This window comes from Haliaeetus albicilla, chromosome 27 (genome assembly GCF_947461875.1).
Source record: "Haliaeetus albicilla chromosome 27, bHalAlb1.1, whole genome shotgun sequence".
Classification (NCBI taxonomy): Eukaryota; Metazoa; Chordata; class Aves; order Accipitriformes; family Accipitridae; genus Haliaeetus; species Haliaeetus albicilla.
Genome location: NC_091509.1, coordinates 493,222 through 505,381, shown reverse-complemented (window position 1 = coordinate 505,381; position 12,160 = coordinate 493,222).

Below are 12,160 nucleotides of genomic sequence, written 5' to 3'. Positions count from 1 at the left end.
CAGTCACAGCCCTCGTAGGATGTGGCTTTTATCAGCTGCGGAGTGCCATCTTCAGCCCGGTTTCTAAAGGACTTTTACACACTCCCCCTTCTCGAGGGGCCTTCCTGGGAGGGACCTTCAGTCCCCTTAAGGCAAGTATGGCCTTTATTTGGCCGCTTAGCAACTGTGGCCTTTGTAACTTTGACTTCCGAAATGAAAGTAGCCCCCCCAACAGTTGCTGGGCACTGCTGACTAAAGGAGCGCTCTAAAGCTGTCGAAACAAGAGTGGTCTGTTCACTGCACAGCCCATGTTGAACGTTGGCAGTAACTGTTTGATAGGTGGGTTAGTTTTGGAAGGAATAAAACTCCTTGTTAATCCTAATGTATGCCAGTCCCCTTAACTATTGAGACTAGACCGTTACGGCACAGGTTGTTCTTTATGTTTCCTCTACTTTTTTGGTCTTCCTCTGTGTTATTTTGTGCTGGGGATGTGTCTTTCTGGTGGACAGAAATTACCTTGTTACAATTCTCAGAGAAGTACTTCTCTACAAAGAAGAAGAAATAATGTGGGTTTTGTTGTTGTTTCCCCAGCATAATCTTCTCGCCACTACAGCATCTCTTTGTTGGAAAGAACTGACCTGGAAGTACTAATGGTTGTGGAAAGGTAAACTTGTAGCATGAATGTTGGGTTGTATTGTTTCTTTTGTAATTCAGCTTTACACATTGCTTGTCTCCGCTATTAAATGCTTTAAAATGAAATTCTACTTTGTTTACGTTTTCAAATTAACATACTGAAGATGTTGGGTTAGAATGTCTTTTTCTTCACAACCTAGAGGTTTTGGAAAAAAGAGCGACAAGCTTTACGATGTTGATCCTTGAGTGTCATAAATCGGGAATTTTACATTTGAAAATCATTGTATGAGACTCTAATAAAACAAGCATCAGCTTGGCACTGTGTGTTATTTTAATCAGTCTTACCCCGGCAGAAAACACACCTTCCCTCCAAGAAGAAGAAGTAGAGGTTTCTAGTCTTGGATGGACTGCTGCCCTATGCTTCACAGCATTAAAAAGGTCAAAATTGGTGAAAATGTTTTGGATTAGATTTTACCACTCTGCTACAAGTGGTGTAATTATTTATGCCTTTGATAGGTAGTGGGATGAGGCTGGGAGTTAAGATTTCAGATGTGCCTAGGGCATGCTCAGGCAGCTTTTTGCCATCACGCTAGCGCATTTGCAATAAACCATCATTCTTCAGCCCTCTCCGGAGCTGAGGCACCGTCAGCACCTACACGCACAATGCTGGTCTAACACATAACACTGTGTTACTGGTTGTTACTTTAGCAGTAGCAACGTGTGGCCGTCTGACGAGGTAATGTGTCTGGCAGAATGAGGCGATGTTCTAAAAGAGTCAGATGATAATGCAACACGGGGTCTGTTTGGCTTGTTCCCACCGTGGTGCACGGATTATCCACCCTATATGCCTCTGTATTCATTCCCGGACTCCCATCAGCAGTGAAAGAATGCCTTCCCTCCAAGAAGAAATGGGGTTGAGAAACTGGTTCCATTTATGCCGTTCTCCTTAGGCCTGTCCCACAAACCGTGGTACAGGCTGAGTGCACCAGGTCCCTTCTGCTGGGGGGCTGTACAATGAGATGGCCAGCAGTGAGGACCAGGGAATGGCTAGAGAGTTGACCAGATGGAGAACAAGCCATAAATAAGGGAAGATATCCATGAGTTGATCTTCTTTAGCACTGGTTCTGTCAGGAGCAGGAGGATGTCCCGCTTCCCTGATCTTAGATGCAGCTGCATAAGAAAGGGCCTTTACCCTGCAAGAGCTGGGCTGGCTGAGGCTACAACCTACACACAAAGACATTTTGATGTCTCAGTCCGGAAAATGCCATTACAGAATTACGGGCAAGATGCGCATCCATTTTGGAAAATCATTTTAGACGATAAAGAACATGGGTTAATGAAATCTTAACAAAAATGGTTTTTATTTTAACTGGGATAGGCATTCTTTTAACTTTGAGAAAGCACCTTGTTCTTTAAAGCAGTGGCCGCCTTCTGAAAGGAAAGGGAAAGGTACTTAAAGAAGAACAAGCAGAAACAAGCAAGCTCTTCCCTCTCTTCCCCTTGGCATCCCATAAACCCTGGAGAAAGCCACACGCTTGCATCTGTTGTCCTAAAAGCGGATTTGGTACACGGTATGCAAGAGAACAATCTCACACAGGCGGGAGAGATACTGTTTTATTCTGCGCAGGGTGCTCCGTGGACTTTGCACAAATCAAGCAGGCCGGATTCATCAGTTGTGTCCCTTTTATACAGTAACAATTGCATCTAATTTATTAAACTACTCCTACCTAATACATATTCAAACTATCTGATGCACGTGCGTAGCATTGTGTAACCCTGACGCATCAGATGCCTTCTCCGCATGTGCGGGGGTCTCGGCTGGCCTTTGGTGGTCTTCTGAGGAGGTATCCCCTCCTCACTTTGACCGCTCAGTCACTCTGTATCGGGTCAGCGCTCCATTTTCCTGCCAAGAGGGACGCGCCATCCATGAGGAAGAGCAGAAAGGATCAGCACTGGTGCTCCAGGTGAGGCACCGTTAAACAGGAAGGCTAGAAAAGATCAGACTGATCTTGGCTAACTGACTAAATTTAAACCAGGACTTTCTAGCCTACCACAGGGTTTTCTGTGTCTGACATCACTTCCAGCGGCACCTGGGCTCGTGGCACCGGTGCTGTATTGCTGGCACTGGTGACTGTGGACCTTGATGCTCCTAGCTGCTGAAGCCAGCGTGATCAGGCCGGAGAGCTCGTGGGTGAGGGAAGTCGGAACTGGGAAAGGCTTCTCCGTTTTTCCTCCTCCTGCAGGACGTTTTTGTGCTACTTACCCGCTCCCTCCCCAAAAGGGGGGATCTCCTCTGCCCTGGTGCTGCTTGTCCTCCTGCTGGCTTTGCGTTATTAGCGATTTACTTTCTTGGGGAGGATAAGTTTGTATGAAAATACTGTATAGACACCCGGTGCTCCTCTGATCGATGGTTGCTGTTACGGCTTGTTGGCAATTACAGTTGCAGTAGAGAGAGAGCGAGCTACCTCGCTAGATGCACAGTGTCCGTGTCGTCCCCCCCCGCACACCCCCACCCCCCCCCCCCAGAGGCAATCTGTGGCAGAGCGGAGCGGTTCAGGGGAGGAAGCCCCCATGGCCGTGTGTCGCAGGGGAGGCGAGGGACCCCCTTTTGTCTGCCGCCTCGCCCCCCCCCGGCTGGGGCAGCTCCCCAGGGCTTTCTGTGTGACGCCGCTGTCAGTCAGTGCCCCCCCCGCTGTGAGGGCAGCGCTGTCAGTCAGTCCCGGGGCGGACCAAAGGGGGTCCTCCCGTGCCCCCGCCGCACGGGGGTCGCCGCCAGGACAGAGCCGGCCCCGGCCCCGGCCCAGCCCTGGGGCTCTCCCGCTGCCCTTCCCGGGCGCCAGCGCAGCCTGCCGGGACAAGGGGGACCCGAGGACGGACGGACGGACGGACGGACGGAGCGGCGGGTGGCTCCCGGCGGAGAGAGCTTCCTCCAGAGGAGAGCCCTCGTCTCCGGGAGCTTCCTTGGAGCAGCCTGGGGCCGCTGCCCGGCTGTCACTGCGACTGGCAGTCGGTCGCCGAGGCGAGCTGCCCGGAGCCGGCCCGGCCCGCAGCGGAGCGGAGCGGCAGGTCTCGGCCCAGGGGCCGCGCCACCCCCAGCCCTTTCCGAAGCGGCCTGGGGAGCGCCGCGGCCAGAGCGGGCAAAGAGAGCCGGGGGCGGCAGTTGGCGGGGAAGGGCGGCGTGCCCCTGCCCGCTCCAGAGGGGAGTTCGGCCGGGGGAAGGAGCCGGGCGACGGTAGCAGAAAGCCACGTCCTCTGCGCTCGCCAGCAGGGACGTGGCGACCCGGAGAGAGCTCCCACGCAGCCTCAGGGCGTGCGAGAGCCTGGCCCTGGGAAGGGCTGGCAGGAGCGGGACCAGCCCTGTGAGGTGGGACCGAGGGGACGACCTGCTCAGCTCAGCTCAGCTCAGCTCAGCTCAGCCCGCCGGCAGCGCTCCGGGAGGCAGCAGGAAGGGGAAGGCGCACCAGGGACTCTGAGAGCCTCCGGCTGCTGGACCCGTTCTCTGCCCTCCCCGAGGCGGCAACGGGCGCCAGAAAGCACCCGAGAGCCGGGGGGCCCTGGGTCCTCCCGCCGCTGGGGGAAAGGGAAAGGGAAAGGGAAAGGGAAAAAGGGAAAAGGAAAGGGAAAAGGAAAAAAGGGAAAAGGGAAAGGGAAAGGGAAAAAAGGGAAAAGGAAAGGGAAAAGGAAAAAAGGGAAAAGGGAAAGGGAAAGGGAAAAAAGGGAAAAGGAAAGAAAAAAGGACAGGGGAAAGGAAAAAGGAAAAAGGAAAGGGAAAGGGAAAAAATGGAAAAGGAAAGAAAAAGGGAAAAGGAAAGGGGAAAGGAAAAAAGAAAGGGAAAGGGAAAGGGAAAAGGAAAGGGGAAGGAAAAAGGAAAAGGAAAGGGAAAAGGAAAAAGGAAAGGGAAAGGGAAAGGGAAAAGGAAAGGGGAAGGAAAAAGGAAAAAGGAAAGGGAAAAGGAAAAAGGAAAGGGAAAGGGAAAGGGAAAGGGAAAAGGAAAGGGGAAGGAAAAAGGAAAGGGAAAAGGAAAGGCAAAAGGAAAGGAAAAAGGAAAGGGAAAAAGAAAGGGAAAGGGAAAGGGGGAAAAGGGAAAAGGGAAGGGAAAAGGAAAGGGAAAAAGGAAAGGGAAAAGGAAAAGGCAAAAGGAAAGGAAAAAGGAAAGGGAAAAGGAAAGGGAAAAGGAAAGGGAAGGGGAAAGGAAAGGGAAAAGGAAAGGGAAAGGGAAAGGGGGAAAAAGGGAAAAGGGAAGGGAAACGGAAAGGGAAAAGGAAAGGGAAAGGGAAAAGGAAAGGGGGAAAAAGGGAAAAGGAAAGGGAAAAGGAAAAGGAAAAAGGAAAGGGAAAAGGAAAGGAAAAAGGAAAGGAAAGGAAAAAGGAAAGGAAAGGAAAAAGGAAAAAAGAAAAAGGAGACCAGGCTGGGGGCAGCAGGCGAACCCCCTCCTCGCCTTCCCAGGTGCCTCTCAACAAGAGGCGTGAGGCTCCGGAGGTGGAAGGCCAGTCCAGGGAGGATGTGGAGCTCGGGCCAGCTGTGCCAGAGGTGTTGCCACGGTCAGAAAGGCCTACCCCTGTATCACGAACGCCTCCTCGAGGAAGCCAGGACAGCTTAGGGGTGTGGGTGACTCCCTTCTGAGGGGAACAGAGGGTCTGAGATGCCGGACAGAGCCTCCTCTTAGGGAAGCCTGCTGCCTCCCTGGGGCCCAGGTTCAGGGCAGCACTGGGAAACTTCCCAGCCTGGGACGGCCCACGGGCTATTGCCCACTACTGCTCTTCCACCTGGGTGGCGACGAAGCTGCAATGCATGGTCCAAGGGCGATCGAAAGAGTCTTCGGGGCCTTGGGATGGGAATCTGGAACACGGGTTATTTTTCCCTCTCTCCTTCCAGCTGCGGGCAGCAACACTGGAAGAAAGAGACAGACCTGGTCTGTTAATATGTGGGTTGTGGCTGGTGCCCCTGCCAGAGTTTTGAGTTTTTCGATAATGGGGTGGCCAGCACGGCCCCAGGCCTGCTGGTGTCAGATGGGATTCGCCTTTCTCAAAGGGGGAATGGGGGTCTTGGCTCACGAGCTAGCGGGGCTCATTGGCAGAGCTTTAACCTACACTCAAAGGGGTGTTATGGAGGCACACACAGTCAAATCCAACAGGTGTTAAAGCTCAGCTTTATTCTTTAGTAAAAAGTTAGTTAGAACTCCAGTAACATTTTGTAAACCACAGGCTCAATGATGTAAGGGGAATTAATACTACACAGCCGACTTAAGAATTCTTAAGATTTAAAATGATGACTCAAAACGCGCGTATCACTCACCTAAAAGTTGAGGGCTCTCTACCTTGAGGAGTTACCTCAGGCGGCATCCTGACCCAAGGGGGAGTCCCTGACTGCAGATCCGCTGCTCTTGGGAGGACTGATTCCAAAATGTCCTCCAGCGGGATCCTCTTTATACCCTTGTCGAATCTGATCTGCGATCTCTGGTACTGAAAGCAGAGGTCAAAAGACTCTGGGAGATGCCTGGGAGTCACAGGTGGATCCTGGAGAGGAGAGCTTCCTCCAAAAAAGAAAAAAAATCTCAAGGATAGCTTCCTTGGAGGAGGCTGCGGCTGCTACCTGGGATCTGATGTCCCTATAATAAAAGGAGAAGGGTGAATGTTAAATTTCCCTGAGCAGAACTAGCACAACAGTCTAGGGAAAAAAAAAAAAATCAAAACTGGGACTATAACAGTGTAGGAGAGTGAGCCGTTTGTCAGACAGGGCTCTGAAATTTAATAGAAGCCATTAGGGCATGTGGAGAACTAGGGGTAAATTGGTAAACTGGACTAAAAGTGCAAGAACGCAGGCAGAGACCTGATGAGCATCCCAGTGATTTTGGGGGATTCAGACAAGCTCTGCTAATAAAATTTTAATGATGCACTTGCAATTAGTGTCCTTGTCGGTCAAATGGCCCCTGATAGCAGAAATTAAAAAAAAAAAAAAAAAGAAAAAGAGAAAAAAAAGAAGAGGAGCAAAGCAACAAGAGGATGATTTATTGGTAGTCGCTTTTGCAAGGAGTTTACAAGTGAGATAGGGATTAGGAAGAAAGATGATCAGGTACAGGGTCTGAACTAAGACCTAGAAAAAGAGAAGGAGAATGTGAAGGAACACTAGAAGAAAATGTTACTATTGTGGAAACCTGGGATATGTGCAGCAAGAAAAATATTTTTCTAAACATGTCCCTGAATGACCAGGGAAGTTAATGGATGAGGTAGTGCGTTTGGCTACAGTGGTCAAGAAGAGGAAAGGGTTAAGGAAGAGGGATGTTAAAGGAAAGAGGAATCAAGTGTATTTGTGTCTGTGCTGAGAGAAGCCTTTGAAGTAAGCAGGGGGAGAGGACTGATGGGGACCAGAGGAACCTCTCCCAGCAGAACCTCTGGTTAAAGCAAAGCTGGGAGATGAGGAAACAGAATTTTTAGTCAACACCGGGGCTACATATTCAGTCTTAAATACACTAGAAGGAAATGTAAGTAACAAAAGCATAAATGTCATTGGTGCAACAGGGACTCGTGAGACCTGGCCATTTTTCAAATCCCTGAAATTTAAACTTGGAAAACAATGGGTTACTCACCAGTTTTTATATTTGCCAAATTCTCTGAAAACTTTACTGGGTAGAGATTTACTTGAAAAGGTAGAAGCTGAAATCAGATTCCAGGACGGGGAGGTTGAAATTTTAATCCCAGAATCTAAATATGTCGAAGCCATAGCCTTGTTGTTACAGGATACAAACCCCAAAAGGGACAAGATACCTTGAGAAATAGAAGATGCAGTGATCCTCATCGTTTGGGCAGGAGAAGTTCCAAGAAGGTCTAAGAGAGCGGAACCAGTAAGAATTGATCTAAATCTAGGATCGTCACTGGTAAGAATTAAACAATACCCTTTAAAAATTAGAAGCGAGAACTGGCTTGGTACCAATAGTTCAAAAATTCTTAAAATATAAGTTGCTAATAGAATGTGAGTCAAAATATAATTGTCCTGATTTCAGCTGGGATAGAGTTAACTGTCTTCCTAGTAGCTGGTACAGCGCTATGTTTTGAGTTCAGTATGCGAAGAATGTTGATAACACTGATGTTTTCAGTTGTTGCTCAGTAGTGTTTAGACTAAAGTCAAGGATTTTTCAGCTTCTCATGCCCAGCCAGGGCACCTGACCCAAACTGGCCAACAGTGTATTCCATACCATGTGATGTCCCATCTAGTTTAGGAACTGGGAAGTGGGGGGCAGGGATTTGCCGCTCGGGGACTGGCTGGGTGTCGGTCGGCAGGTGGTGAGCAATTGCCCTGCGCATCATTTGTACATTCCAATCTTTTTATTACTACTGTTGTCATTTTATTAGTGTTATCATTATCATTATTAGTTTCTTCTTTTCTGTTCTATTAAACCGTTCTTATCTCAACCCAGGAGTTTTACTTCTTTTCCTGATTTTCTCCCCCATCCCACTGGATGGGGGGGAGTGAGTGAGCGGCTGCATGGTGCTTAGTTGCTGGCTGGGGTTAAACCACGACAATAATACACCTATCTCACCAGTAAAGAAAGCTAACGGAAAAGATTACCGTTTAGTCCAGGATCTTAGAGCAATAAATCAGAGAGTACAAGATATACATCCAGTTGTTGCAAACCTGTGTACGTTACTAACTACCCTCACCAGTGAACAAAGCTTTTTGCTTTTGAGTGGGAAAATTCTGAACCAGGGCAAAAGACACAATATACTTGGACAGTTCTACCACAAGGCTTCAAGAATAGCCCAACTATTTTTGGAAATCAGGTGGTGAATGAATTAGAGATTTAGAGAAAAGAAAATGGACAGGGAACTGTATTACAATATGTAGATGACATCTTAATTGCAGCGGAATCTTGGGAAATTACTGTGTGTGTACCACATACGGTAGTCACAGTTTCGGAACAAAAAGGGGGGCATTGGTTGTCCCTCAGCCGTATGCTGAAATACCAAGTGGTACTACTAGAACAAGATGACATCGATCTCAAGACCACTTCAGTTACAAATCCTGCAGTGTTCCTCTCCACTGATTGAGCGGAGAGTTCACCAGAACACGATTGCTTACAAACTGTAGAGGAAATATATGCTAGCCGTCCGGATCTTGAAGACGTTCTGTTAGAAAATCCAGACTGGGAGTTATATACTGACGGCGGTGGTTTTGTTCGCGATGGGAAGAGACTGTCAGCATATGCTGTGACGACCTTAGATGGCATAGTAGAGGCACGAGCCGTATCTCCCAAAACATCAGCCCGAAAGGCAGAACTAATAGCCTTAACTCAAGCATTGGAACTGAGTAAAGGGAGAAAGGTTAATATCTGGACAGAGTCTAAGTATCCTTTTGGAGTTGTACATGCCCATGGAGCCATCTGGAAAGAGAGAAGACTACTATCAGCACAAGGAACTGAAATCAAGCGTGCTGCACAAATACAAGAACTATTACAGTGTAGGGTTCAGCGTTCGGAAGATCTTGCGATGTCACGGAAAGTTAGAGGCTAAGTCGCAGCCTTATGATGTGTCTGTAATCCTGCCTACCCTTGTTAGTATAAAAGGAATTGACTGCGCAATAAAAGGCGGAAGTTGGCGCTCACACTGTGTGTGTTATCTGTCTCTTTCCCTGGTCTGGGGTTGACCAGTGATCCAACTGTGGCACCTTGATATGCAGCGAACGCTACATAATGGTGACCCCGGTGTGATCGGTTGCCTAGGCGACGATGGGACTTGCGCAAGTGATTAAGGTGTTGAAAGTGTTGGCTGATGATGTGGGTGCCCGCGGAACGGTTAGGAGGGGCCCCACGGGCGAATGCATCCAATGGGTGCTGCGCTGGGGAGGGATGGGCTCTCCCAGAGAAGTATTAAGTCCCCCAAATTGGGGAGAGATTCGGGAGCTGTTGCTGCAGTCGGCGCTTGCGGGTGAGCGCGGAGCTGCGGAACGATTACAAGCGTGGGGGAGAGTGGAGGAGGTGGTTACGGCAGGACGGAGAGCTGGGGAGCGCTGGTCGGCGGCGCGAGCTGTTTTGTTTGCGGATGAAGCGCCGCCTCAAAACCAAGGGGGGGCAGTGCCCCCAGGGACAGTGAGTCAGACTCGGACGGAGTGGGCGGCTGTGGAGCGGGGCTCACAGAGCGGTCCATCTCCGACTGAGAGCGTGGACACGGAGAGTACGACAGAGACGGAGGTTCTTCCTGTAGGGACGGCACCAGCGGGGACGGACGAGCCCCCTCTGCGGCGTCCATGGGAGGAGTTACGGCGGGAGGTTCGGAAGGACTTGGGGGAGTGCCTCTTGGACTGGGATCCAGGCGGGGATGTTAAGGGAGATTTATACCGTCAGTTGAGAGAGTGGGAGGAACGGCCACCCGCGGAGGGGATAACGGGGAGGCAGCGGGGGTTGGAGACTGTGGCAGAGGAGGAAACACCCCCCCGCGGGGGAAATCAGGCGCCCTTGCCGGGAGAGCGGACGGAGCCTCCTGAGCCTTTGCCTGAGCCTGTGCCTGCTGAGCCGTCAGCTGCGCCCCCTCCGGCCCCTCCCTCGGCTCCTCCTTTTCCGCCCCCCCCCTCCGCCGCCTTGCAGCGGCGCGTGCCAGCCGGCCATGGAATGGCCGCCGCCAGGCGCGGCCGCGGCCGGCCCCGGGCAGAACCATCCGCCCCCCCGCCCCCGCCCTTTCATCCATCCCGCCTCTCGGAGCCAGAGGCGGTGAAACCAACCGCGCCCGCGATAGACGCGGAGCCGCCTGCAGTAGCCTCTGCAGACGAGAGGGAGAGGCATTGGAGGAGAGTAAAAAAAAGGGATGGGAGGCGTTTCACTGGAAAGTCCTTGAGAAATTAAAGACTTTGTCCCAATGGCAACTGGCACGGCACCGGCGGGTGCTGGAGCCACTGATCCGACAGATTCTGACTAATAGAGTATTACACTTTAGAGGACTAGCGGACATTGAGTCCTTCAGAGGGTTTTAGAACAGTGTGCCTTATTGTATATAGAACTTGCTTTAGGTAAAAAGTGTGTTAAGCATAATTTGATTAAACATAGTGTGATTACGGGAAGATAGTGTGGGGTAAATGTAAAAGTTAGTTAAAGCCAAAATTAGGGGTAAGGTCTATTTCCATTAATAACCTGGGAACGAGGTTGATTGTGTTTCCACAGATGCAGGACCACGACGGACTCCTGTTCGATCTGTACGACCATCATCATCTGGAGCATCATAGATGGTGTGGCAATACGAATACCACCTCAGTCAAAAACTAATGTATAGGTCACCTTGGTTAACATAACAGGTCAAGATTCTCTGTGCACCGCAACCGCATCATAAAGCCCACGAACCAATAGACAAGATGGCTATGACTTGTGCAGCATGCCTGGCCAGCAAGCGCATGCGTCATAGATTGCAACCGAGGCGGACTTTTGGCACCCGCTGGCCACGTGTGCTAAAACCCGTTCCTCTGCAAATGTATAGATACCGGGATTTTCCGAAGAGCATCGGGCTGGTGTACGGTGAGGCCATTGTTGCCTCTGTGGGGACGCCCACGGAAAGCTGGCACCTACCGATTGCTGGGCTGAGTTCGTGGAGCAAGTTGGCACAAGAATGTATGGATGGTTCATCTTCTTCATAGTCCTCATGGTCTGGGTCATTAGGGGTAATGGGTTGGCTCAAAGAATTATGGGCATTATTGTAGTTATTGTGATTTTAGTTATTGTAATAATTTTACCTTGTCCAGCTTGTTAAGTAAAAATGGCATCCCTTATAATAGCACCGACCAGGCCATTGTAGAACGAGCACATCGAACTTTAAAGGCCTTACTCGATCGGCTTAGGGAGGGGGAGCAGGAGGAGCCCTCCTGGTTACAAGATAACACACCTGCTCTCCGTACACAGCGTCTTCTGTTAACTGCGTTAACTTCATTAAATCAGACAGTTCGAGGGGACTTGGAAGAGACGGCGGCGCAACGACATTTTACGAGCACGGAAGAGAAAGGTCCTTACCCGTTGGTCCGCATGCGTGACCTTCAGACATGCCAGTGGGAAGGGCCGTTTGAGTTGCGTTGTCTCGGGCGAGGGTATGCCTGTGTACAGACACCTGAAGGGCTACTGAAATGGGTTCCTAGTCGTATGGTTCGTCCTGCTTTAACCTCGTAGTGTTTGAGTGTTTTTCCTTACAGATTGCTGTCATCCTTTCCTGGCTTGTGACATCTTGGGTATCTGCTACAAATTTCTGGCAGTGGATGCAAAGCCAACTGGGGGACCCTGATGTGTATCTGGATGACGTCCCTCTCAGAGTCCATCAATACGTGCCTTTATGGGATCCGGCTGTCAGAGCTTGCAGCCAGGAATCCAGGTGCCTCAGATATTAAGCCTTAACATCAGCGCACCAACGATAAACTTTATAGAGTAATAGAAGTAACTCTTTCCAAGCCTTAACTTTCAATCTACCTCCTGTGTGAATTTCTATAAAGGAGCTCTTTGCTCTGCAGGGTAAATGGGACATTTATGGGTGTTTAAGACAGAGTGTTTCAACTTAGTTGTAGAGATATGTTTATACTCATAGT